Genomic DNA, 23,819 nt, shown 5'->3' on the forward strand with positions numbered 1-23,819 from the left:
AGGCTTGTACTAATTGTTTCCAACCCTAGGTCCCAAAACTCTAACTCCACTATTGAGATATCTTAAAAGATATTTCAAAATGTGCTTCCTACGTTGCATCATTGTTGAAGTCAAACCTTACTTCATACATTTTAGATGTTATTTAAACTGTAACAGACCCGCAAACCCACTTGTTCAAAAGTGTCTAATACCATATTTTAACACATTACAGAACATCAATGTGTGATCTTGTACTCTGATGAAATCATATAGGTAAAAATTTCAAAATAATGTTTACTTTGACAGTTCTTGCATATAGTTGAACTTCTTGTAAATGCAACATTAATCTTAAAATTTTTATGTGGTTTTGTATACATGTCTTTTTTATTAATTATTTGGGGCTGTGCATGTCCGTCACATTAGATTATACATTTTGCATCAGTTTTTGTGTCTTGCCAATAATTTTTACAATATGAATACTATTCATTAGGCTATGCAGGTTGCAATAGTAACATCTTTCTAACAGCAGACAATATGAGCACTGAAATCAAATCTTAACACACAAAATGAAATCCATTTTACTATTTTGAAACTTTATTTTTTTAAAGATTTTATTTATTCATTTGAGAGAGGGAGAGCATAAGTGGGGAGGGAGGCAGAGGGGGAGGGGGATGTAGACTCCCTACTGAGCAAGGAACCCTGACAGGGCAGTGGGGGAGGGAAGTTAATTCTCAGGACCCTGGGATCATGACTCAGCCAAGGGCAGACAGCTTAATGGACTGAGCCACCTGTGCCCCTGATAGAGACAAGCATTATACAAAAGATTTTTTAAATAAACAAACAAACAAACAAACAAACAAACCAAACATCACATTATACGTTTTTAAACAATTTGTTCCAAAAAATTATTATTTTTATCAAATTCTCTGAAATTTGAGCACTTAATCTACTTAATTGTGTGAGCAATAGTTAGATAATGTTACTGAGTAAATGCAGGAAAGCATTTGGCATCCTCTGTTGTATTTCAGACTCAATTGCCCACTACGCTGAGAATGCAAAGGGAGTAGTTTAGAAAAGTGTTAATTTGCTTTGCTCTGATTTAGTAAGAGAGGATTTTCCCTCTATCTTGCAAATAAACAAACAAAAAAACAAAAATCCGTAGAGTGTTAAAGATGATAAAAATGGCTCTGTCATAACTACTTGAGATCACAACCCTGGCATTCAAATGATCCTGTTTGTCAAAACAGCCTGGTCATTTTCTCTGGTTTTAGAAGTAAATAAAAAACTGTTAAAAATGGGAACTTATGGGGATCCCTGGATGGCGCAGCGGTTTGGCGCCTGCCTTTGGCCCAGGGCGTGATCCTGGAGACCTGGGATCGAATCCCACGTCGGGCTCCCAGTGCATGGAGCCTGCTTCTCCCGCTGCCTATGTCTCTGCCTCTCTCTCTCTCTGACTATCATAAATAAATAAATAAATAAATAAATAAATAAATAAATAAATAAATAAAAATGGGCACTTATGAAATTGGTTAAAACTACTAAAATCCCCATATTTTGTTTGTTTTATGGACCCAGATTCTGTAAAAGGTGACATTTGAAAAATGAATTCCACTGTCATTTCAACCTATTGAAAATTGTGGTGTTAATACAGAGATTAAAATTACCGGCTTTGAAGTTGCACAGTTAAGCATGAAATGTACTTTAATTGTCATTCCTAAGTTTTTTTTGCTGCTTTTCTTATTACTTAGGCTCTAAAGTCCTAAGATCTCATTCTCATTTTGAAAACTGCAGCTACTCAAAAACAGTCCATTTCAGCGTGATGCTCTAAGACACAGACGCCACAAAAAGGTATTTTTACACTCTCTGGTATTTGCCAAGGTTATTTTGTAGGCTTGCATGTTCACGCTAGCATGTCAGTGGCCTCTAAATGTCTCCTGATCCATGCCCATTGTTTGACTGAAGTGTCATCCTATTCAGAGCGCTGTCTTAGCTTTGAGATCTGAATGGCTAGCTTCCCACAGGCATGAATAAGTCAGTCACCGGATTTTGCTACATTTTCTACTCAGGCTTTGCCTGAAATAGAATTCTCTATTAAACAAGAAAGCAGAAACATGAAGAAATACTCGCTTCAAACAAGATGCACAATTTGGAGAAAAAACGGAAAGACACCAGGTAAGAATGGATATTTTCTAACTCATCTTCAGCAATGTTGCTTTCACTTTATTTAACCTTGAGTTCCCCTTCAGAGCCTGAGTGTGTTCCTTGCAATCTGATTTCTTCATTTTTTTAGGGCTTCTTTAAGGAATTAAAATCTTATCCACCATGGTCAGTTATCAAAACCACCAGAGTCTTTGTTCTTCTCAGACCATTTATACCATAATCCCACCTCAGCTTCAGCCAGCCTCTTTCCACTTAAAATTTATAAAGAAAAAAAAAATCCACTAGCATTTGCTTTCTCAGATTACTTGCCTTATTTCTCTGCTCCTTCCTAGGCCTTTCAGCCAATAGAATAGGAGAGATTAAAACATCAACAGGCATGACAGTAATTCTAGCTTGCTTGAGGTGCTTCCAAGAATCCCTTTTTAATTGGAATGGAATTTCATTTATTCTAAGCCTGCCCACTTCTCTCCATACGCACACAAATGGTCTTCAGAGTCACACCTTGCCATTATTTGAAAGGATCCAGGCCTCTTTTCCAAGAATTTTACTTTTTAAAGAAAGACACCTAAGCACAATATTAAAATGGTTTTAAATGGAGCTATAAGGCAGTTTCTCCAGCGTATCCCATTAACCAAAAAGTACCATTTATTTACATAACAGGGAAGAATGGCAACTGCCCTCCCCTGACCTCTGGCCCCCACTTAATTTCCTATTTCCCTCCTTTGTACCATGTCAGAATTCCCAGGGCTCTGGAGAAGCAAGAGGTCAAGATAGATTCACTGAGACCAGACAAGGAGAGAAATAAATTCAGAATGCAGAGCCTGGCCAACTTTGAGTAGTATGTAATTTATACTGACCAGCTCTTTATCCTTGTCATGGATTGACTTATGTAATTCCTGGCCCCAGAGCTCACTGCATGGCTCACCAGATCCCTCAAGTTTCATTTTACAGGTGGATTCAGTGGATGGATTCAGTGAGTTTCAAGAGTGTAACCAATTATTCAGAAGTGGTATGACAGCCATTAGAGCCAAAACTCAGAAGGACTTTACCTTTGTCAAACTAAGCATTCCTTTGAAGGAATTCTGTGGTTAGCAATATTCCCTATGATAATTAATAAAATGAATTAGAGTTGCCTGGAAAAAGAGAGATATTATTAGACTTTTTTATTATTTAAAATTTTAAATCAAGAATACAAAATAAAATGGTATTAAAAGGGATTCAAAAGGGGCACCTAGGGACACCTGGATGGCTCAGTGGTTTAGAGCCAGCCTTTGGCCCGGGGCATGATCCTGCGGTCCTGGGATCAAGTTCCGCATCGGGCCCCCTGCATGGAGTCTGCTTCTCCCGCTGCCTGTGTCTCTGCCTCTCTCTCTCTCTCTCTCTCTCTGTCTCTCATGAATAAATACATAAAATCTTTTTTAAAAAAGGGGGGGGGGGGCACCTAGGTGGTTGAATGTATGCCTTTGGCTCAGTTCATGATCCTGGGTCCTGGGGTGGAGTCCCACATTGAGTCCTCCACAGGGAACCTGCTTCTCCCTCTGCCTGGGTCTCTGCCTCTCTCTGTGTGTGTCTCTAATGAATAAATAAAATATTAAAAATAATAAAAATTAAAATAATAATAATAATAATTAAAATTAAAATAAATAAATAAAAGGGATTCAAAAGAAAATACTACCCTCACCTCAATCACCTGTGATTGTCTCCTCTCCATTTCTCAACCTTAAGATCAGCACTATTATTGGTTTCTCATATATACCTCCAAAGTTTCTTCATCGCTATACAAGCAAATAATATATATCTTCAGTCTCCCCTTTTTATATACAAGATGCATACTAAAACAGTGGTCTATACTTTGCTTTTTTCACTTCATAATACATCTTGGTGTTCTTTTGATATCAATACATAGAGAACACCATTTTTCTTTTTTATCTCCCCATAGTATTCCATTATGTGAATCAAACACGATTAACTGGTTCCCACAGAGGAAATTCTTAAATGTTTCTAATATTTTTATTATTTTAAATGTTATTGCAAATATAGTATCAATTAATTCACAGGTTTTGGCTTAGCTTATGTTACTTTCATTTCTAAACAAAATTTTGATATAATCACACTTTTTCTTCTATAACTTCTGATCTTCCAAGATCACAAAGGACTTTGTTTACAGATTGCTCTAGTGCTTTTATGATTTCATGGTTTACATTTACACTTTTGATCCATTTGGAATGTACTCTGTAGATCAGCGTGAGGTATAGATAAAAGTTTCTTTCTAGATAGCCATCCAATTGTCACAATACAACTGGATTTTTTGACTAACTTATTGATGAATTTGCATTTTTTCCACTAACCTACATTGATTTCTTTATCATTTAGCATGTATTTGGGTCTATTTCTGCATCTTCATATTACTTAAATTATTGAAACTTAGGGTATGATTTACTATCTGGTATGGTTAGTTTCACCTCAATTTTTCTTTTTTAGAGTTTTTGATTTGGAGATATTCTTGTTTATTTTGCCATGTGAATTTTATATTCAGTTTGTCCAGTTTAAAAAATAATGAAGACTGTCAGTATTTTATTGGTATTATAACATTCAATTTTAAGTTAACATAGGAAGAATTAATATCTTTATGATATTGAGTCTTCTTGATCTAGGACATAATCCATCTTTCCATCAGTTCAAGTCTTTTTTCATATTCTTTGATAGCATTTGAAAGGTTTCTTTATGTAAGTCTTGCATATTTTTTGTTTATCCCCTTTTATCTTTGTTTTTGCTGCTGTAAACAAGATCTTCTATTACATCTTCTGAATATTTTTATCTCTAGGTTTTTCAAATCACAACACATTTGATTATTTTCATGAATAAAAGGGAAAAGAACCTGCAAGTCATTCATATTTGTGGTAAAAGCAGGCACAATGATAATTGAACATGAACATCTGTAAAATCTGAAGCCTTTATTTCACAGAAAATATTAAAACCTTAATGGGAAGTCCTTATTTAGGAGTTGCTAAGAGGTGCTCTTTCTGCATTTGGCTTCCTCAATTGTCAGACTCTTCCCACAACCCAAACCATATCAGTAACATTATGCTTTCTGCAGATAAATTTATCTAATCATTGCAAAATTGACTTTTCTCAGAATTCACTTGCAGCACTTAAGAAATGCGTTTTTTTTAATTTTAGTATTTATTTTTATTTAATATCTTCAAGGTACAGGTTATATTCTTAATAAGAGTAAACCTTTGACCCATAATTTAAGATACTCCACTCCCTGGCTCCAACCTACTTTTTCATCTTTCATGCCCCAAATTTGACTAGCCACTATTTCTTCCAAACTCTCATACTTTCCCATGTTCAGATCTCTATGCTCTCAAGCTTCAGCTCCAGCAGTCAAAATTCTACTCAAAACTTAAGGCCCAGCCGGAAACCCAAGGTCCCACCTCCTTTATATAGTTCTTATATAATGGTTCTTTTTCTAACAGTTTTAGAAAATTTTACCTATTTTTTTTAAGATTTTATTTATTTATTCATGAGAGACAGAGACATTTGCAGAGGGAGGAGAAGCAGGCTGCATGCAGGAGCCCGATGCAGGACTCGATCCCAGAACTCCTGATCATGTCCTGAGCTGAAGGAAGATGCCCAATCACTGAGCCACCCAGGCATCCCTTTATTTATTTATTTTTAATTGACATATTAACACTGTGTAAGTTTAAGGAGGATGACACATTCATCTGATATACTTACATGTTGCAAAATCATCACTCCTCTAGAGTTGACTAACACCACCATCATTTCACATAACTACCATTTCTTTTTTGTGGTGAGAATATTTAAGATCTATTTTCTTAATCCCTTTCAAGTATAAAATACAATATCATCATATATATGATTATATATGATCATGCTGTACATTAGATCCCCAAAATGGATTCATCTTCTAACTGAAAATTTGTACCTTCTGGCCAGTGTCTCTCCATTTCCTCTGCCCTCACCTCATATACTGGTAACCATCATTCTATTGTCTGATCCTATGAGTTCAGCTTTTACAGATTTCACATATAAGTGATATCATACATTATCTGACTTTCTCTGAATTACTTTACTTTACTTAAGGGAACTTAGTGCCCTTAAGGTCCATCCATGTTGTCACAATTGGCAGGATTTCCTTCTTTCTCAGGGCTGAAAAATATTCTACTATATATATTTATCACATCTTCTTTGTTCATTGTTCAGGATTCATTGATGGATCCTTATGTTATTTCCATATCTTGACTCTTGCAAATAATGCTGCACCGAACATGGGAGTGCAGATATCTGTTTGGGATCCTGATTTCATTTCCTTTGGAAATAATATGTACAGAAGTGGGATTGCTGGACCACATGATAGTTCTATTCTTTTTAAGAAAATCCATACATACATGTTTATCATAGTGGCTGCACCAATTTGCATTCTGCCAACAGTGCAGTAGTTCCTTTCTCTTGTCATTATTGCCAATACACATTATCTCTTGTCTTTTGATGGCAGCCCTTCAATAGTGTGAAGTGATATCTCTTTGTGGTTTTGATCTTCCATGACAGTTCTAATTAGAACTGATCACCCCACCCTTCCTCTGAATGTCCATGATATATTTTTATCTGTAGGTTTCTGTAGCATCATGCCCCGCCCCCATAGATGTCCAAATCCTAATCCATGGACTCTAAAGTATGTTATATTACATGGCAAAGAGACATTTTAGAAGTAATTAAGGTTAGAAACTTTAAGATAGGGATGCCTAGGTGGCTCAGTGGTTGAGCATCTGCCTTTGGCTCAGATGGTGATCCCAGGGCCCAAGGATTGAGTCCTGCATCGGACTCCCTGCGAGGAGCCTGCTTCTCCCTCTGCCTGTGTCTCTGCCTCTCTCATGAATAAATAAATAAATAAATAAATAAATAAATAAATAAATAAATAAAATCTTTTAAAAAAACGAAACTGTAAGATAGAGAGTACTCTGTGTTACCCAGTCTAATCCCATGAGCCTTTAAAAGTAGAGAACGTTCTTTAGCTAGAGTCAGAGAAATGTGGCAGAAAGAGATGAGAGATGGGAAGTATGAGAAGGATTCTAGCCACCTTTACTAGTTTAAAGATGGAACCAGACATGTGAAAAGCTTGAGAAGGAAATGAATTTTGCAAACAACCAATCAGCTTATAAGAAGACCCTGAGTCCCAGTCGACAGCTTGATTCTGACTAGGTATTAACTTCTTCTGCCTTAGATTCAAAAAGTCCACAAAACCCCAATCTAAAGAGCACCAGCAGACATTCAGATTGTTATAATGGAATCTGGTTTGAGTGAAGAAATTACTGGAAATCCCAGAGAGAACTAGAGATAAACAGATGCTCAGATTCTTTGTAGAAACTAACAAGTGAGACAAATGAAGGGGGTATTGACAAACAAGGAGAAAATACAGTGGGTTATTGGTGATGGTGTCACTAGAGATAGAAACCATTAAATAAGCATGTATTATCTCCTCCAAAGAACTGATGAGATGTGTGTATCCATGTGTGTATGTTTATGATGGTGTGGGTATTTGGGGGGCATTTCTTTCCTGACTAAGGCAATTGGGACATCTGTAGTGCAAGAGAGTAAAGGGAATTGACAGTTCAGTACTTGAATGTAGAAGAGAAAAAAAATAATGAGCACAAGCAAGATCAATTCACCCTTTCTTCCCATTTTTAAGACACTGAGACTGTAATCAATCACTATTTTTAGAGAAAGTAATGATTTCATTCACAGGAATCAGCAGAAATCTCATGGTGTACAAAATTGTTCATCACAGAGGTTATTGTAACCAGAGCAACATATTGTCCTCATTATAGATCATAAGAAAAATTGCTTGTTTCCATTGACTTTTTTAGCTGTGATGCAATATTACTTATATTTTGCAAGATGACACAAGTGGCATCTTAGCTTTTTTGGAAAGAATTCTTCATTGATTAAAAAATGCAAAGCTTTCTCTGGATGATTGTAAATTGTGCTGTATTTCCTTTGGCAAATTTTTGTCTCTATAAATCTAGCCTTTAGATATTTTGGGGAACGTTAGCATCATGTGAGAAATCACTGAATCTCTATAGGGTCCGCGAACCCCTGAAATTAGATGCAATATTTGGGAGGATAAGTGCGTATTTCTAAAAAGAGAGGTTATAATTGTCCAGATGTTCAAAAGGCTCTGGACTAAAAAAAATTTTTTAATTAAAAAAAAAAATAAGCCTGTTCTGAAGCTTTGAATGATTCCTCTTTTCACTAGACATATGAGGTTTCTCTTTTTCTCTCTTTTTCCTTTTCCCAGTTGAAACTGCACAATGGTTCATTGTGGTCTTCTATTGATCTCCAACACGGCTTCAGATTTGTGTGAGTGGGTGCTCATGCTTGACTCTGTGGCAGGAGAGACTCCAGTAACATAAATATACACATTTTTAAAGACTATCCTGTGACTGGTAGGGGCCAAAGAATTACGGTATCTTTCCTTCTGGCTTTTAAACTTCTAGCAAACTTTCCACAATGATGCTCTCTCAACTTTTGTATGACTGGTGGAAATTCATAGTAATTCATAATAAGCACTATTTTCCAATCCCATGAGTGAGACTCACTATAAACAAATATCTAATAACAGCCATGATAATAGAGTGGCTCTTGAATGACAAAAAAAAAAAAAAAAAGTGCTTAAATCCCTCAATGGTGCCCCATGACTCCCAGTATAAATTCCAAACTCCTTCACAATTAATTTTGTGACCTAATCCTAATTTATGTCTACAGGCTTATCTATAACAGCATTGGCCCATGCTCTACTGACACTGGAACAAGAGTATTCTTTGTTGTAGGAGGCTGTCCTGTGCATTAGAGGATAGGTAGTAGCATCCCTGGCCTCTACTCACTAGATCCTGATATGCCTCCATACACGCCGAGTTGCAGCAACCAGAAATATCTCCACACATTGACAAATGTCCCTGGGGCCAAACTCATCCCTGGTTGAGAATCACCACCTTTTAGTCTTTTACACTCTCAAGCTTCTCTCACACCATAAGCAACTTTCCTTTCAGTTCTCTCAATTTCAGAAGCACACTGTTTTTCTCCCCCATACTTTTATGTGTTTTATGTCATTTATATGTGCAGTTGTCTTCCCCCACTGTGTGCAGGGCAGACTCCATCTTCTTAGAAGTCTAAGTGAGAGAGGTACAGCTTCCACCAGCATTTTCCCTGAAATAAACATTTTCTTCTCTCCCTCACCTATTAAACTGTATTTTGCAAGAGGTTAAGGATCTTTATTGAGTTTATTGAGTGTGTCCCATTACCTAGAGCATATTTGCTATATAATAATTATTGAATAAACTCATATCTGAGCTCAAACAAATATTAGCCAACACTATTGTAGTGTTACTTTTTTTAAAAAAAAAAGTACATTTCCTCATACAGTTATTAAGCCTTAAGATTTCAGAAAATAACCTTGGAGAAAATCTGGTACAATATGTGTCAAACACAAATCACTGTTTCAACTTAATTTTTCCATGCTTTTGACCTTTATAAATCTTCTTAGCTTAATTCATTTTATATTTAAAACCTATATTTTATCACAATTTGGCAGATTTTTGTTTGCTGTCTATTAGCACGGTAAAGGTCACATCATTAGATGAAGCCTGGTGGCAGAAAAAAAACCACGGTAATTTGCCAATGGGAAACACATGAAAAGTGACTTCATTTTTTATGTTGTCCTACAACGTTTTCCTTGGGGTTGATTTGAAATGTTATTATTCAAAATTGAAAACTATGTCTGAAATAAATTCTGGAAAGTACACAAAAAAGAAAAATCACTTAGAAATTCAACCCTAAAACTGTGGTTATTTTGCACAATTAAATAGTAGCAAGGTGCTTAAAACATCTTGGTTGGCAAGGAATTCTAACAGATGCTTAGTAAAAGCTATTTAAGTAGGTACAGATACCCTGAGCTGTGATTTTCACTGTTTGTTATCGATAACGTTTTTTCCTACTGATAAAATAAATTCTAACAGTACTATATGGCAGACAGATAATTATTTGACGTGTACCAAATTGGATACAAACAGCAACCCCTTTCTGATAGTGTTCTATGGTACACAGGGCCAGGTTTACAGTAATTATCTAGGACCTGTTTCTCACTTCAAGGACTTCTGTATAACACAAAGCAAGGTAAGCTGTCAAAATGATTTACTGAGGGTCCGCTTTATGCAAGCACTAAAGGAGATAAGACATAACTGAAGCACCACAGTGACTTGAAGGGACTACCAGTCTGGGGAGGGATAAAAGACATGTACACAGAGGATGATAATCTAGGGGGTGGGGAAAGCCCCATGTGTTAAACATAAACAGAATGCCACATGAATTTGAAGACAAGAGAGATAACATCAGTGTGTGTGTATGTGTTTATGTCTGTGTATGTTTGTAATGATGTCTCAGAATATAGGACATTCTAGATAGATTAAATAATATGTTTAAAGCAGCATTTATATAGACAGCAGAAGATCTATTTGGAGGTAGAGATTAGAATATGTGGTGCCTTACATGTCACTGTGAAGAATGTATGCTCACCTTGGTTGACTGTAGCCACATTTCAACAATTTGTCTCTACCCCATGAGCATTGAATAAAATGCTTGTCATTCAGTAATTGGTGGTGTTGATGACAGTGATGGTAGAGTGGGTGTATGGAGGGAAGGAAGAAGGAGGGGAACGAGGGAGATATTCACTAACAGGGAACCAACCACTAAAGATGTTTACCTCAGAATACTATAACTTTAGCCGTATTGAATAAACCATCTGGGCACAAAATAGATTGTGAAGAAAGAGATATATGAACGGACACCATTGAAACTATCTAGATGAGAGAAAGTGACGTCCTGACTCTGGGTGACCATGGATAAAAAAGAAGAGATTGAGGGGAGAGATTTCATATGGATGATTTCAAGAACTGATAATTTGGCTGAATTCAGTGCAAGCAAGAAACACTCGATACAGCTCTGAGGTTTCGTGACAGGACAACTCAGTAATCAGACATGCCATTAGTAGAAATGAAGAAAGAGAAGACGAAGAGGTCAGCGTTTGGAAGATTGAACTGTCATGTGCTTACAGGTGAATCTTGTGGAGATATCTGGCCTTTGAGCTCAGGAGAGGGGCCAGGCTAAGAGTACACATTTGGGAGCCTCTTGCAGGCAGGCAGAAGACGGAGGAGTGGAGTGGACAGGAGGGATTTACTGAGGAGGGAAAAGGAGACACCACTGACACAGGGTATTTGGTTAGACCTATACTTAGCATATCAAAGTGATAAAAAGAAAACCAAGATTGTGCTCTGTGAGAATATTCAAGGCAGGAGATTTAGAAGAGAATATAGGGGAACCATAAATCCTCACTCCTTAAGTATGGGCTGCACATAGTGACTTGCTTCCATAGAGGAGAGTATGAAAGGGGGTAAAAGGAGGGACTTTGCAGTGCAGAGACCTGGCAAGCTTGTGATCACCTCAGCCAGGTGATCAGGTTGATTTCAGCAATCATAAATCACCATGATGTGATGAAAACAGCACTTCACCTCTGTGATATTCTTCCCCGAAACTCATAATCCCAGTTTAGTCATGAGGAAAATATCATACAAACTCAAATTGAGGAACATTTTACAAAATATCTGACCAGAACTCCTCAAAACTGAATCATCACAAAAAACAAAAACAAAAACAAAAAACATAAGAAAAATGTGAGAAACCATCGCAGATAAGAGCAGCCTGAGGAGAAATGACAAGTAAATATTTTTTGTGTGTGTGATATTCTGGATGGGATCCCGGAACAGGAAAAAAAAAATGCTGGGTAAAAACTAAGGAAATCTACATATCATATGGAATTTAGTTAATAATAATACATCAATAATGTTTCAAAAATTGTAACAAATATACCACACGAATGTTTGTTTATTTGTTTGTTTGTTTTACCACACAAATGTTAACAAGAGGGAAAACTTTTTAAGGGTATTTATGGAAACCCACTGTACTATATTCTCAATTTCCTATAATTCTAAAACTTTTCTAAAAATAAAGTCTTTTTTTAAAGATTTCATTTATTTATTCATGAGATAGAGAGGGAGAGGGAGGCAGAGATACAGGCAGAGAGAGAAGCAGGCTCCATGCAGGGAGCCTGATGTGAGACTCGATCCCAGGACTCCAGAATCATGCCCTGGGCTGAAGGAAAGCGCTAAACTGCTGAGCCACCCAGGGATCCCAAGTCTTTTTTTTTTTTTTTTTTAAGGGAGAGCGATTATACATTGAACAATCCATTTTATCAAATAATGCAGAGACACTGAGAAGAAGTCAAAGGATGGGCCTCTGGGATATGCACGTGTAAGTTAAATTCCAAAGAGAGATTTCTGTGTAAATAGGATCAATTCCTTGATTCTGATTCACTATTGGTATTTAGCAATGCAACAGATCTCTGTATGTTGATTTTGTATCCTGCGACTTTACTGAATTCTAGTAATTCTTTGGTGGAGTCTTTTGGGTTCTATATAGAGTATCATGTCATCTGCAAATAGTGAAAACTTTGATCCTTCCTTGCTGATTTGGATGCCTTTTATTTCTTTTTGTTGTCTGACTACTGAAGCTAGGATTCCAACATTTTGTTAATAAAGGCGATGGAAGTGGACATCTCTGTCTTATTTCAGACCATAGAGGAAAAGCTCTCAGTTTTTCTCCATTGAGGATGGTATTAGGTGTATTTGTTTGTTTTTTTCACATATGGACTTTCCTGTATTATATTCAGGTATGTTCCCTCTAATCCTACTTTGTTGAGAGTTTTTGTCATGAAAGGATGCTGTATTTTGTCAGATGCTTTTTCTGAATCTATTGAGAGGATCATATGGTTCTTTTTTTTTTAAACGTTTTAATTTTTTTTAAATTTTTATTTTTTTATTTATGATAGTCACAGAGAGAGAGAGAGAGAGAGAGAGAGAGAGAGGCAGAGACACAGGCAGAGGGAGAAGCAGGCTCCATGCACCAGGAGCCCGACGTGGGATTCGATCCCGGGTCTCCAGGATCGCGCCCTGGGCCAAAGGCAGGCGCCAAACCGCTGCACCACCCAGGGATCCCGGATCATATGGTTCTTATCCTTTCTTTTATTAATGTGGTTTATCACATTGATCAATTTGTAAATATCAAACCATCCTTGAAGCCCAGTAATAAATCCCATTTGCTAGTGGTGAATGATTCTTTTGATGTATTATTGGTTTTGGTTTGCTAGTATTTTAGTGAGAATTTTTACATCCATGTTCATCAGGGATATTGGCCTGTAGTTCTCTTTTTTAGTGGAGTCTTTACCTGGTTTTAGTATCAGGGTAATGCTACTGTCATAAAATGAATTTGGAAGTTTTCCTTCGTTTTTTATTCTTTGAAAGAGTTTGAGGAGAATAGGTACTAGGTGGTCTTTAAATGTTTGGTAAAATTCACCTGTGAAGCCATCTGGCCCTGTACTTTTGTTTGTTGGAAGGTTTTTCATTATTGATTCAATTTCTTTGTTGGTTACCCGTCTATTCAAGTTTTCTATTTCTTCCTGTTTAAATTTTGGTAGTTTTGTTTCTAGGAATTTATCCATTTCTTCCAGGTTATCCAATTTGTTGGCATATAGTTTTTCATAATATTCTCTTATCATTGTTTGTATTTCTGTGGTATCGGTTGTTTGTTCCCCCCCCCCCCATTTGTGATTTTATTTATTTGGGTCCTTTTTCTTTTCTTTTTGATAAGTCTGGCTAGGGGTTTATCAATTTTATTAATTTTTTCAGAGAATTAGCTCCTGATTTTGTTGATCTGTTCTATTACTTTTTTAGTTTTCATATAATTTATTTTTGCTCTATCATTTCCCTCCTATTAGGCTTTTTCATTTTCTAGCTCCTTTAGGGGTAAAATTAGGTTATTTTTTTGAGACTTCTTAAGGTAGATGTGTATGCTATGTACTTCCCTCTTAAAACCACTTTTGCTACACCCCAAAGGTTTGGGACTGTCTTGTTTTCATTTTCATTTGTTTCCATGTACTTTTTAAAAAGATTTCATTTATTCATTTGAGGGTGGGCAAGCAAGGGAGGACTCCATACTGAACACTGAGCATGATGTGGGGTTCAGTCCCACAACTCAGAGATAGTGACCTCAGCCGATTGAGCCACCCAGGCACCCCATTTTTTAAATTTCTTCTTGGATTTCCTGGTTGGCCCATTCATTATTTAGTAATATGTTATTTAACTTCCATGTATTTATGGTCTTTCCAAATTTTTTCTTGTGGTCAATTTCAAGTTTCACAGCATTGTGGTCAGAAAATATGCATAAGAAACTCTTAATCATAGGAAACAAACTGAGGGTCACTGGAAGAGAGGGCGGTGGGGGGGATGGGGTAATTGGGTGACAGGCATTAAGGAGGCCACGTGATGTAATGAGCATTGGGTATTATATAAGACTGATAAATCACTGACCCCTACCTCTGAAACCAATAATATATTGAATGTTAATTAATTGAATTTAAAGAAAATCTATATATATAAATATAAATAATTGATATAAATATATTAAAATATGCATGGTATGACTTCAGACTATTTATACTTGTTGAGACCTGATTTGTGACCTAGTGTGTGATATATTCTGGAGAATGTCCCATCATATATTAACTCATTAGTCCTCTAATAACTCTGTGAGGTTGGTACTATTATTAAAATGAGGAAACTGAGACTCTGAAAACTTAAGCAATTTACCGAAGATCATGCAAACCAATTACTGGTAGAGCTAAGGCTCCAATTCAGGAAGTTTTAGTGTTAGCTTTGTTTAGTTTGCATAGCAAATAATACATTCTCTTTGCTTAAAGAAAAAAAAAAAAAGCTTAGAAACAGACAAAAACTATTAAGAAATATATAAAATGAAAAATAGATGCCCTTCTCTTTCTCAGTCTTGGGAAGTAAACCTGTTGAGAATTAAGTATATAGATACACATACAGACTTATACATGCATTTACAGGAGGCACTCTTACAAAAATGGGATACATATATAGAGTGTATATAGCTTTTCTCTTAATATCTAAAATACATGTTTCTGTGCCTTTACAACATCTATGTACTATTACAAATAATACAGCAATTAATATTCTTATACATATAAATATTTTTACATGTGCTGAATTTTTCTGGAACAAATTTTTAGGAGTAGGACTCCTGGATCCAAGATTCTATGTTTTGAGAAATATTAACAGATAATGATAAATTGTCCTCCAAAAGGGATATTATTTTATTAATTACCACCTTGAATGTAACATTAAAATTAAATCTTCATTTAAAATCATTATTTTGAAAAAGTCTTATATTTGCATGTTCCAGCATTTTGATTCCTATATTAATAATCTATAATCCCTGCCCCATTCACTGAACCGTATTAATTAGTTCTATTCTTTCCATTCTGATTCTCTTAAATTTCTATGTTGTCAAACCAATCATTCATAGATAAATAATCTTGTCCATGTCTTGCCCATAAAATGTATTGTTGCTCCCTTTTCTAATTTTATACTACCAGAGCAGGGATAAATAATAGCATCTCTATTTTTGACTTGAGTAGGAATCCCTGTATAGTTACTCCAACACAAATGTTTCACGTGAGTGTGGCACTTTGGGTGGCTCAGTGGTTGAGTGTCTGTCTTTGGCTCAGATCATGATCTTAGGGTCCTGGGATCAAGTCCCACATCAGGCTCCCCACAAGGAGCCTGCTTCTCCCTCTCCCTGTGTCTCACCCCTCTCTCTCTGTGTCTCTCATGAATAAATAAATAAAACCTTTTAAAAGATGTTTTATGTGAATTTCTGCTAAGGTATTCTATACCAACCAAAGCAAATTTATTTCTATTCCTAGCTTATCAAGTGTTTTTATTCACTGTAAGTATTGGATTTTACATATATTAATGTGAGAGTACAGCTTTTCTCTGTGATTTTCAAATCTTTCCCCAGACCCTTGGCAACAGTCTTTTATACTTTGTTTCTTCTGCTCTCTGCAATGATTTGACTAGTTACCATTTCTTTAGTAAGTTCTCTAGCATATTTTTCTATTTTATTGCCTCCTCATCACCCCTTTGACCTCTTTCATCTATATAGTGTGTTTTCTTCAACTAATAGTAGAATATAGATTAGTATGTGTTGGGGAGCCCAGGTGGCTCAGTGGTTTAGCGCCGCCTTCAACCCAGGACCTGATCCTGGAGACCTGGGATCGAGTCCCATGTCGGGCTCCCTGCATGGAGCCTGTTTCTCCCTCTGCCTGTGTCTCTGCCTCTCTCTCTCTGTGTCTCTCATGAATAAATAAATCTTTTAAAAAAATTAGTATGTGTCTGAAATTTTCTTTTGTTTCCTGGAGTAATTCTTCTGTCATGTTTTCACTATCTTCAAGTTGTTTGTTATGTTTTCTTCTCCTCCTTCTCTTTTTCTTCCCCCTCCTCCTCCCCTTCTTTTTTTGCCCTCCTTCCTCTTCTCTTCCTCCTTCTTCCCCTTCTTCTTCTTCCCTCCCACTCCCTCTCCCTCCTTCTCTCTTTGTAGTAGCAATGCATAGATCCCAAGATTGTTCCTTTCTTCATATTACTCTTCTTTGAATGTGGACAGTTAATCAATGTCCTCTATTAAGAGCAAAGATGGTTTGGAGAAGCAGTTGTCTGCCAGTAGCTTTAATTTGAATATCTTGTTTTTAAATACTTTCTCATCAAATCAATTGAGTCTTCTGCCCTAGAGGCAACACCATTCCTCACTTTCTAGCATTCTTCAACTTGGGGTTAACAGAAGTTTAGGGTGGCTTTCTGTATCACACATCCTCCAGTGATTCACTGTTGCTCTTTCTTTTCTTTCTTCTTCTTTCTTTCTTTCTTTCTTTCTTTCTTTCTTTCTTTCTTTCTTTCTTTCTTTCTTCTTTCTTTCTTTCTTTTTTCTTTCTTTCTTTCTTTCTTTCTTTCTTTCTTTCTTTCTTTCTTTCTTTCTTTCTTTCTTTCTTTCTTTCTTTCATTCTTTCTTTCTCTTTCGGCTGATTTGGTTAGTACATGCAAAGCTGTTTCTCTTCTCTCTCACTTACCTTCTTGTGCTTCTAGCTCATAAGAGAGACATGTAGTTGAGAGTAAGTAGAGATGGCAAGGCCGTGCATTTTCTCATCCATCCCTTCCTCCTATTTCTACTCTGCAGTTAGGTACCCATAGCTAGGTTTCTTTCTTATGGCCTACCCATAAGAAAATCACCATTCATTTAGAGGATCTTTCAGACTATTTTCACTTTCTTTAGAAAAAAAATAAAGATTATATCCAGCTAAGATTAGTATGAGGTATTACTTTGATTCCACATTTCCACATTCACCTGGGAACCATTTGAAGCTTGCCCTTTAAATATGAGACAAAAGTTGGGTATTACTGGTATATAGCATCTGTTCAGCCATTCAGCTTCTGAGTGTCCTGGGCTATGCACATCCATAGTCAGCAATTTTGGATACTCTATATTCTCTTTGAATTTGTTGAATCCCTTCCTTTAAGGGTCAGCTCTGCCAAATTGGATACTGTTTATAATCTCTGCCAAGGAACTCCTCAAAGTTGAGGGTCTACAGGCCATTTTGCTAAGAAGCTAGATCAGAATGACAGCTAATAGTTCTTTGTTACATGGATTAACAACTTCATTCTATATATTTTTCTCTGCAGCTGGGTCCTGAAATTAACACACTGACAACCCCCTCTTTGGCCTTACCTTTTCTGGGAAGATGAGACCCAGAAGAACATGTTCCCCCGTGCACGGTGGCAGTACATTTCTCTAGTCCTGACACTACTTCTTTTTTTTTTTAATAATAAATTTATTTTTTATTGGTGTTCAATTTGCCAACATACAGAATGACACCCAGTGCTCATCCCAGCAAGTGCCCCCCTCAGTGCCCATCACCCATTCACCCCCACCCCCCGCCCTCCTCCCCTTCCACCACCCCTAGTTCGTTTCCCAGAGTTAGGAGACTTCCTGTTCTCTCTCCTTTTCTGATATTTCCTGCACATTTCTTCTCCCTTCCCTTCTATTCCCTTTCACTATTATTTATATTCCCCAGTGAATGAGACCATATAATGTTTGTCCTTCTCCGTTTGACTTATTTCACTCAGCATAATACCCTCCAGTTCCATCCATGTTGAAGCAAATTGTGGGTATTTGTCATTTCTAATGGCTGAGTAATATTCCACTGTATACATAAACCACATCTTCTTTATCCATTCATCTTTCGATGGACACCGAGGCTCCTTCACAGTTTGGCTATTGTGGACATTGCTGCTAGAAACATTGGGGTGCAGGCTGACACTACTTCTGATTCATGCTGGAGTAATGAGGACCTAGTGTCTTTCCCATAGCCACTGGCCCCGTGGTAACCTTTCCTGATGTTTTAAATTTCCAGAATAAAGTTAAAACCCTACTTGTTTTAGAATGAAGCAAAAAGTGATTATTTACAAATGAATAGGGATTAAACAAGCATCAGGCTTCTCCATGACACTAAATGCTAGAAGATAATGAGAAAACCTATAAAGCTCTAAGAGTAAAGGATTGTGAACTTTCACAATCAGGGGTTGAGGTTAAATAAAAATACAAAACATAAAAACATTTTCTGATACAGATTCTGTATTCAGGTTCATACCCATGAACCTTTATGAACATATCACTTAAAGATACTCTGATAAAAATAATATAGGAGAAAAGAAGAGAAAGGTAGCTTTTTCATGAAAATGATATGTAATCCATGTGTACATCTTTCCTCGCCACCCTCAGCCTACACTAAATGATGGTTTAAAAAATTTTATGTATCTGTGCACATACATAATACAGTATCACACACATGCCACAAACACAAAAACAAAGAAGATGGGATAGGGAACATAGGACTTCGAACTTATGACTTACCAATGATAGGACTTAACGCTAGAAAGCAATGGTTTCCATTAGTGGGGGAAATTCTTTCCAATCTAGAATTCTGTACTCAAAATTTATCAATCACATGTCAGGTAAAATGAGGACATCTTACCTCCAAAGTTTCTTTTTTAGAAACTACTACAGGGTGCCTGGGTGGCTCAATCGGTTAAGAGTCTGCCTTCAACTTAGGGAATCATCCCAGGGTCCTGGGATCCAGCCCCAAACGAGTTAAGCTCCCTGCTCAGAGGGGAGTTTGCCCCTCCCTCTCCTTCTGCCCCTGCCCTGGTTTGTGCTCTCTCTTGCTCGTTCTTCTTTAAATAGATAAATAGATAAATAAATAAATAAATAAATAAATAAATAAATAAATCTTTTTTAAAAAAAAGAAAGAATGAAAGAAAGAACCTATTTAGACAATGGGTTTGTATAAAACTAAGGGGAGGTCAAGAAAGAAGAAATCCAGCACCGTAGAGTAGGAAAAGCATTGTAAAATGACAAGGTGAAATGGGCTCTGGGGGCAGAAGCTTGGTACTGGGTTGAGGGTTCCAGGAAAAGGGGAGAAGGGGGAGTAGTGGGGAGGTGATATGAATGGCATTTAGAAAAAAAAATAAGAATGTGTATATGAAGTGAATTGGGGTAATAGTTTTCCTTCTGTCATTCAAGAGTGTTTTCCTGGCCTGTAAGGGTTAACTATTTCCTACGCGTGGTTGGGATTTTTTAGAGAAAGACAGCAGAGACAAAGAATAAAGCAATACTCAGCGTATGGCATGCAAAATAGGATTACGAGGCAAGAAAAGAAGCTTGTAAACCCAGCTTCTCCTTTGAGGCCGAGTTCCCCATTCCTGTACCCGTTTACTCTCACATTACCAAGTGCCAGGCTTCTTCACTGGCATGCAGAGGTTTCTGTAAGACAGGACTCTAGGGGCAGAGAGAAAGCAGGGAGGAGAGCACAGAGGGCCAAGAACAGAGTGGTCAGGATGACTGTATCATCGCTTCCTTCCTACAGAGAAGAAAGGACAAGACAGATGTGGTAGCAACAGCATGGGCAGAGCTCCTGCCTCATCCTACTTTACAACTCCGGTCAAAAGCATCCCTGGGGCTGCCGCCACCCCAACCCAGGACATGACCACACTGATTTGGTAGGACAGCCTGGCCGGGCTGGTATAAAACTGAGTGTGTTGATCTGAGACATTGAGGGTTCCTGTAAAGGGATTATTAAACGTACTGGATCTCACTTAGCTGTAAATGAAAGTGGATGTTTTATTAATTTTCTCCCACTTCCCAGTGAGTGGGGACCCCGAAAGATGGCCTGCTCGGGTATATCCAAAATAATGAAATTATTATTCCCCACGTGCCTGAGTTACAATATTAAAGTTTTGCTATCTGCTTCATGATGCTCACAGATCTTTTAGTTTCCAAGATAGGCTCCTACCTGTGATCAAAACAAACAAACAAAAACAAACAAACAAACAAAAAAACCAGTAGTTCCCTTTTCCTTTCCATCTCAGCTAATTTTATATTTTCTTCACCCTCTGTCACAGACAACGTGATACAATAGGTGGAATCAGTGCAATTGCACATAGTTTGAACAGAAAGGAAATCTAAATTCTCCAAAGAGACTTGGTAAGTGTTTGGGAAAAGCCTATGAAAACTCGACACCACTAAATATTCCACACCCAGCTCTCCTTTCAGTCAGGAGGCAGTATTTCCACCCCAGCGCTCCGGCTCCAAAACAAAAGACAATACTCTTCCTAAAATCTGGTAAAACAGAGTTCCAGTGTAGCACAATCAGCAATGATCTCATTCTGCACACTTGCACATGTGTAAGAAAAAGCACCAGACATTTCCATCTGTCCATCTTTATCCGAGAAAATTGATTTCACAACTTTTCCGGACGTTTAAATGCCAAACCCCACATTAAAAAAAAAAATGTTTGCCCATCACCCCTAAGCCTGAAAAATGTATCCTTCCAAACCATGGGAGGAAATGTGGAGTCAGGAAGTCGCAGAGAAGAGAAATAAAGCCGTGGTGGGGAGAAGAGGGCCGGTCACCTGGGGTCACCGCATAGGTGAGGGCCTCCAGGCTGCAGCTCCTGGCTCTGTGCTCAGGGCAGGCTGGAGATTAAATGCACATGGTCTGGGCCTCAGGAACCCCGGATCCTGGTGCTCTTCCCTCTCCCGTGCCTCACGTGGGGCCTCCAAGGCCCGGCTTCCCCCCTGCGCCCCTCTCGGTGCAGGCTCGGTGATCAGGGTTTGCACCGCTGCCAAGTCTGCATCTTCACTTGACCTCTGGTCTCACCTTGCGTCGGCCTCCCGCCTCCACCCCAGCCTGGCTGCCGCTCTGCGCCCCAATCTGTGCATGCTGCTCCCACGGCCCCCCACACGCCGCTCATCCAAAAGTGAGCTCACCCTTTTCGCATCCCACGCCGGCTTCCCTTCCAGCCGGCTGCAGTCCTAACACCTCCGGCATGCTGGTTTTGAACGTGACCGTGTGGGCCACCTTCCTGGGTCCCCACTCCCTGGGGACTGGGGAGCATGTGATGTGTCCACTTCCCCCGTCGAGCTCCGTGGGATCCCACAGGTTTAACAATTCCCCTTCCGTGTGTTTGTTGCTTCAGTAGTAAAAACAGAGGCAGTGACAGATGGCTGCAGTACCGGGAGTCGGATCCAAAAAGATAACCTATAAAAGCATTTTGAAAAGTAGAAAGTGTTGTGCAAGAATAGGATGTGAGCTGGTGGCTCATAAACATTAAAATATTTTCCACATGGGAGGCTATTGTCACATACAAGTATGATAAATAGGATACGCGGGCTTAAAATATAGAGTTTGTCATGCTGAACGGCAAATCAGACTTGAGACAGCTCAGTGCCCAATAAAATGTGGGTAGTATTTTATTTTGGGAACGGTGAAATGTAGGTTTAAGAGGAAAATCATATCTCTTAGAAACCTTCGAGAAAGACATGCATAGATAGATGTACATATTTTGCTATTTATCACATTTATATATGGCCGTAAAAGTATATATCCATATGCCAAATTGCCTTCCTCTTTTCCTAACCCCAGCTATCAAGTGGCTTTATAAACTGTGGACTACAGTTGTCCCAGGGCTAAATCCCCAGGCACATGCTGTACAACCTGGGGTTGAGATCCAGAAACCATGAGTGAAATCCATGAATCTGGGCAGGACTGGGGGCCAGGTTTAGGTGATGGGCACCATCCCCCCTAACCCCTCTGGTATGACATTACTACCTGAAAAGACTCAGGTCCTCCCCGCCTTCACATGACCCCTGATTAGCTCATCCATTCTGCGTCCGGTGGCTCTTGCTGTCACCACACCCACTGCATACTTTAGAAAACACAGGATCTTTGAGTACGTATCACAAACCAGATGTTTTGGTCAGGAGTGGGAACCAGATCTGGCTCACCATTGCATTTCATCTGACCCGTGGGGCGAAGTAGCAAAAAGTTGCAAAAACTTCCCGTTTCACATTATGCTCCTGCACAAATGTGAGAGGCCACAAAAAGTATGTTGTCTTCTCTTTGTTGTCTTTTGCTCCGCTTCTGTTTCTAGGGATTTGTTTTTTCAGCATTGCAGGCCCTACCTGTGGATTTCTGCATGTCCATAGCTTATATTACTTTAGGGAAAGTGGAGGTACTGCAGAACTCTCAACTGGACACAGCCTAGAAATGCAACAGGTTATGACTTTTTGCACAGGTATTTCTCATATCCTATTTTTATTGAAGAGGTACTGATTGCTCTGATTTTTTTTTTTTTTTTTTAACTTGGCGTCTCCAGAGCCTGCCCATCTCCGAATCTCCCTGCCTCCGGGCTTTCTGGGCAGAATGCCGCACCCTTGCCCACTCACACCCACTCACACATTCAACGTGCACCTCAGTGCACAGCAGTGTCCCTAGCACCCTGCTGAATTGGTCTGTCATTTTCAGGCTTTAAAACTGAAAGATCCAGGAGCCCCTTTTCAGCCTGCATTTCCCTTACTCTCTCTGGATCTCATTTTTTATATTCTCTCCTGCAGGACTACTCCTTCAGGGGTCCCCTCTCTTCTGTCCCTCCCACTGAACTTCTCAGATTTTGTTCTTAGCTACTTTTCCTTCTCATTCTTCATTGGCTGCTTTAGATAATGCAACAATTCACTCAAATTCAACTAAAACCAGCAGTGTAGGTGCCAGAATCCTAATTTTCATTGTCCACTTTGACCTAACTCCTAAGCTTGGACCAACTGTCAGAGAGCATTCGGGGATTTCTCACCATCTCAGACACTTCCTGATGACAAGGAAATCCTGTCCTGTGCTGTACAAGTTACTTCCGGTGTGCAATTTTAAAAACTTCACTTTGGCCACGTGACTTACAGATGGGTATCAAACATCCTAATCTAAGTGTTGGTGTGAGGTGTTCTGACCTTAGATCTCTTTATCCTTAAAGGATCTTTGGAAACACAGGTTTCAAGAACTGAACTGTGACTCAAACTCTATTAGATCCTTATCTCTAAATGACAACAGAGGACAAGATAAACCAGAAGGACAGGTCTTAAAAACAAAAAATAACCCTTATTTTTATTTTGCAGACAGAGGTTACAAGCTTGCCTTAAATATTATTTAAGTTCAATTCTCCAGAAATGCTCAGTGCAGAAAGGAAAGTGAGAACTGTGTGACCAGAAAACTGTGACAATTGCTTTCACATGGGGATTATGGACACAATG

The 23,819-nt window shown here is 38.3% G+C and overlaps 1 protein-coding gene across 3 annotated transcripts in view; it reads right to left on the reverse strand.

Annotated features, from left to right (window-relative positions):
* Positions 1–23,819, reverse strand: part of KBTBD8 (kelch repeat and BTB domain containing 8) — a 91,480-nt gene that overhangs the window by 46,086 nt on the left and 21,575 nt on the right. For 2 of the 3 annotated variants that reach the window (XR_005374771.1, XR_005374774.1), the window contains exon 6: positions 21,510–21,780. The gene's annotated coding sequence lies outside the window, so the exon portion shown is untranslated. Of the gene's footprint in view, positions 1–21,509; positions 21,781–22,645; positions 22,783–23,819 lie in introns of those variants that run through there. The other variant, XR_005374772.1, reaches the window with a different exon arrangement.

This window comes from Canis lupus, chromosome 20 (assembly GCF_011100685.1).
Source record: "Canis lupus familiaris isolate Mischka breed German Shepherd chromosome 20, alternate assembly UU_Cfam_GSD_1.0, whole genome shotgun sequence".
Lineage (NCBI taxonomy): Eukaryota > Metazoa > Chordata > Mammalia > Carnivora > Canidae > Canis > Canis lupus.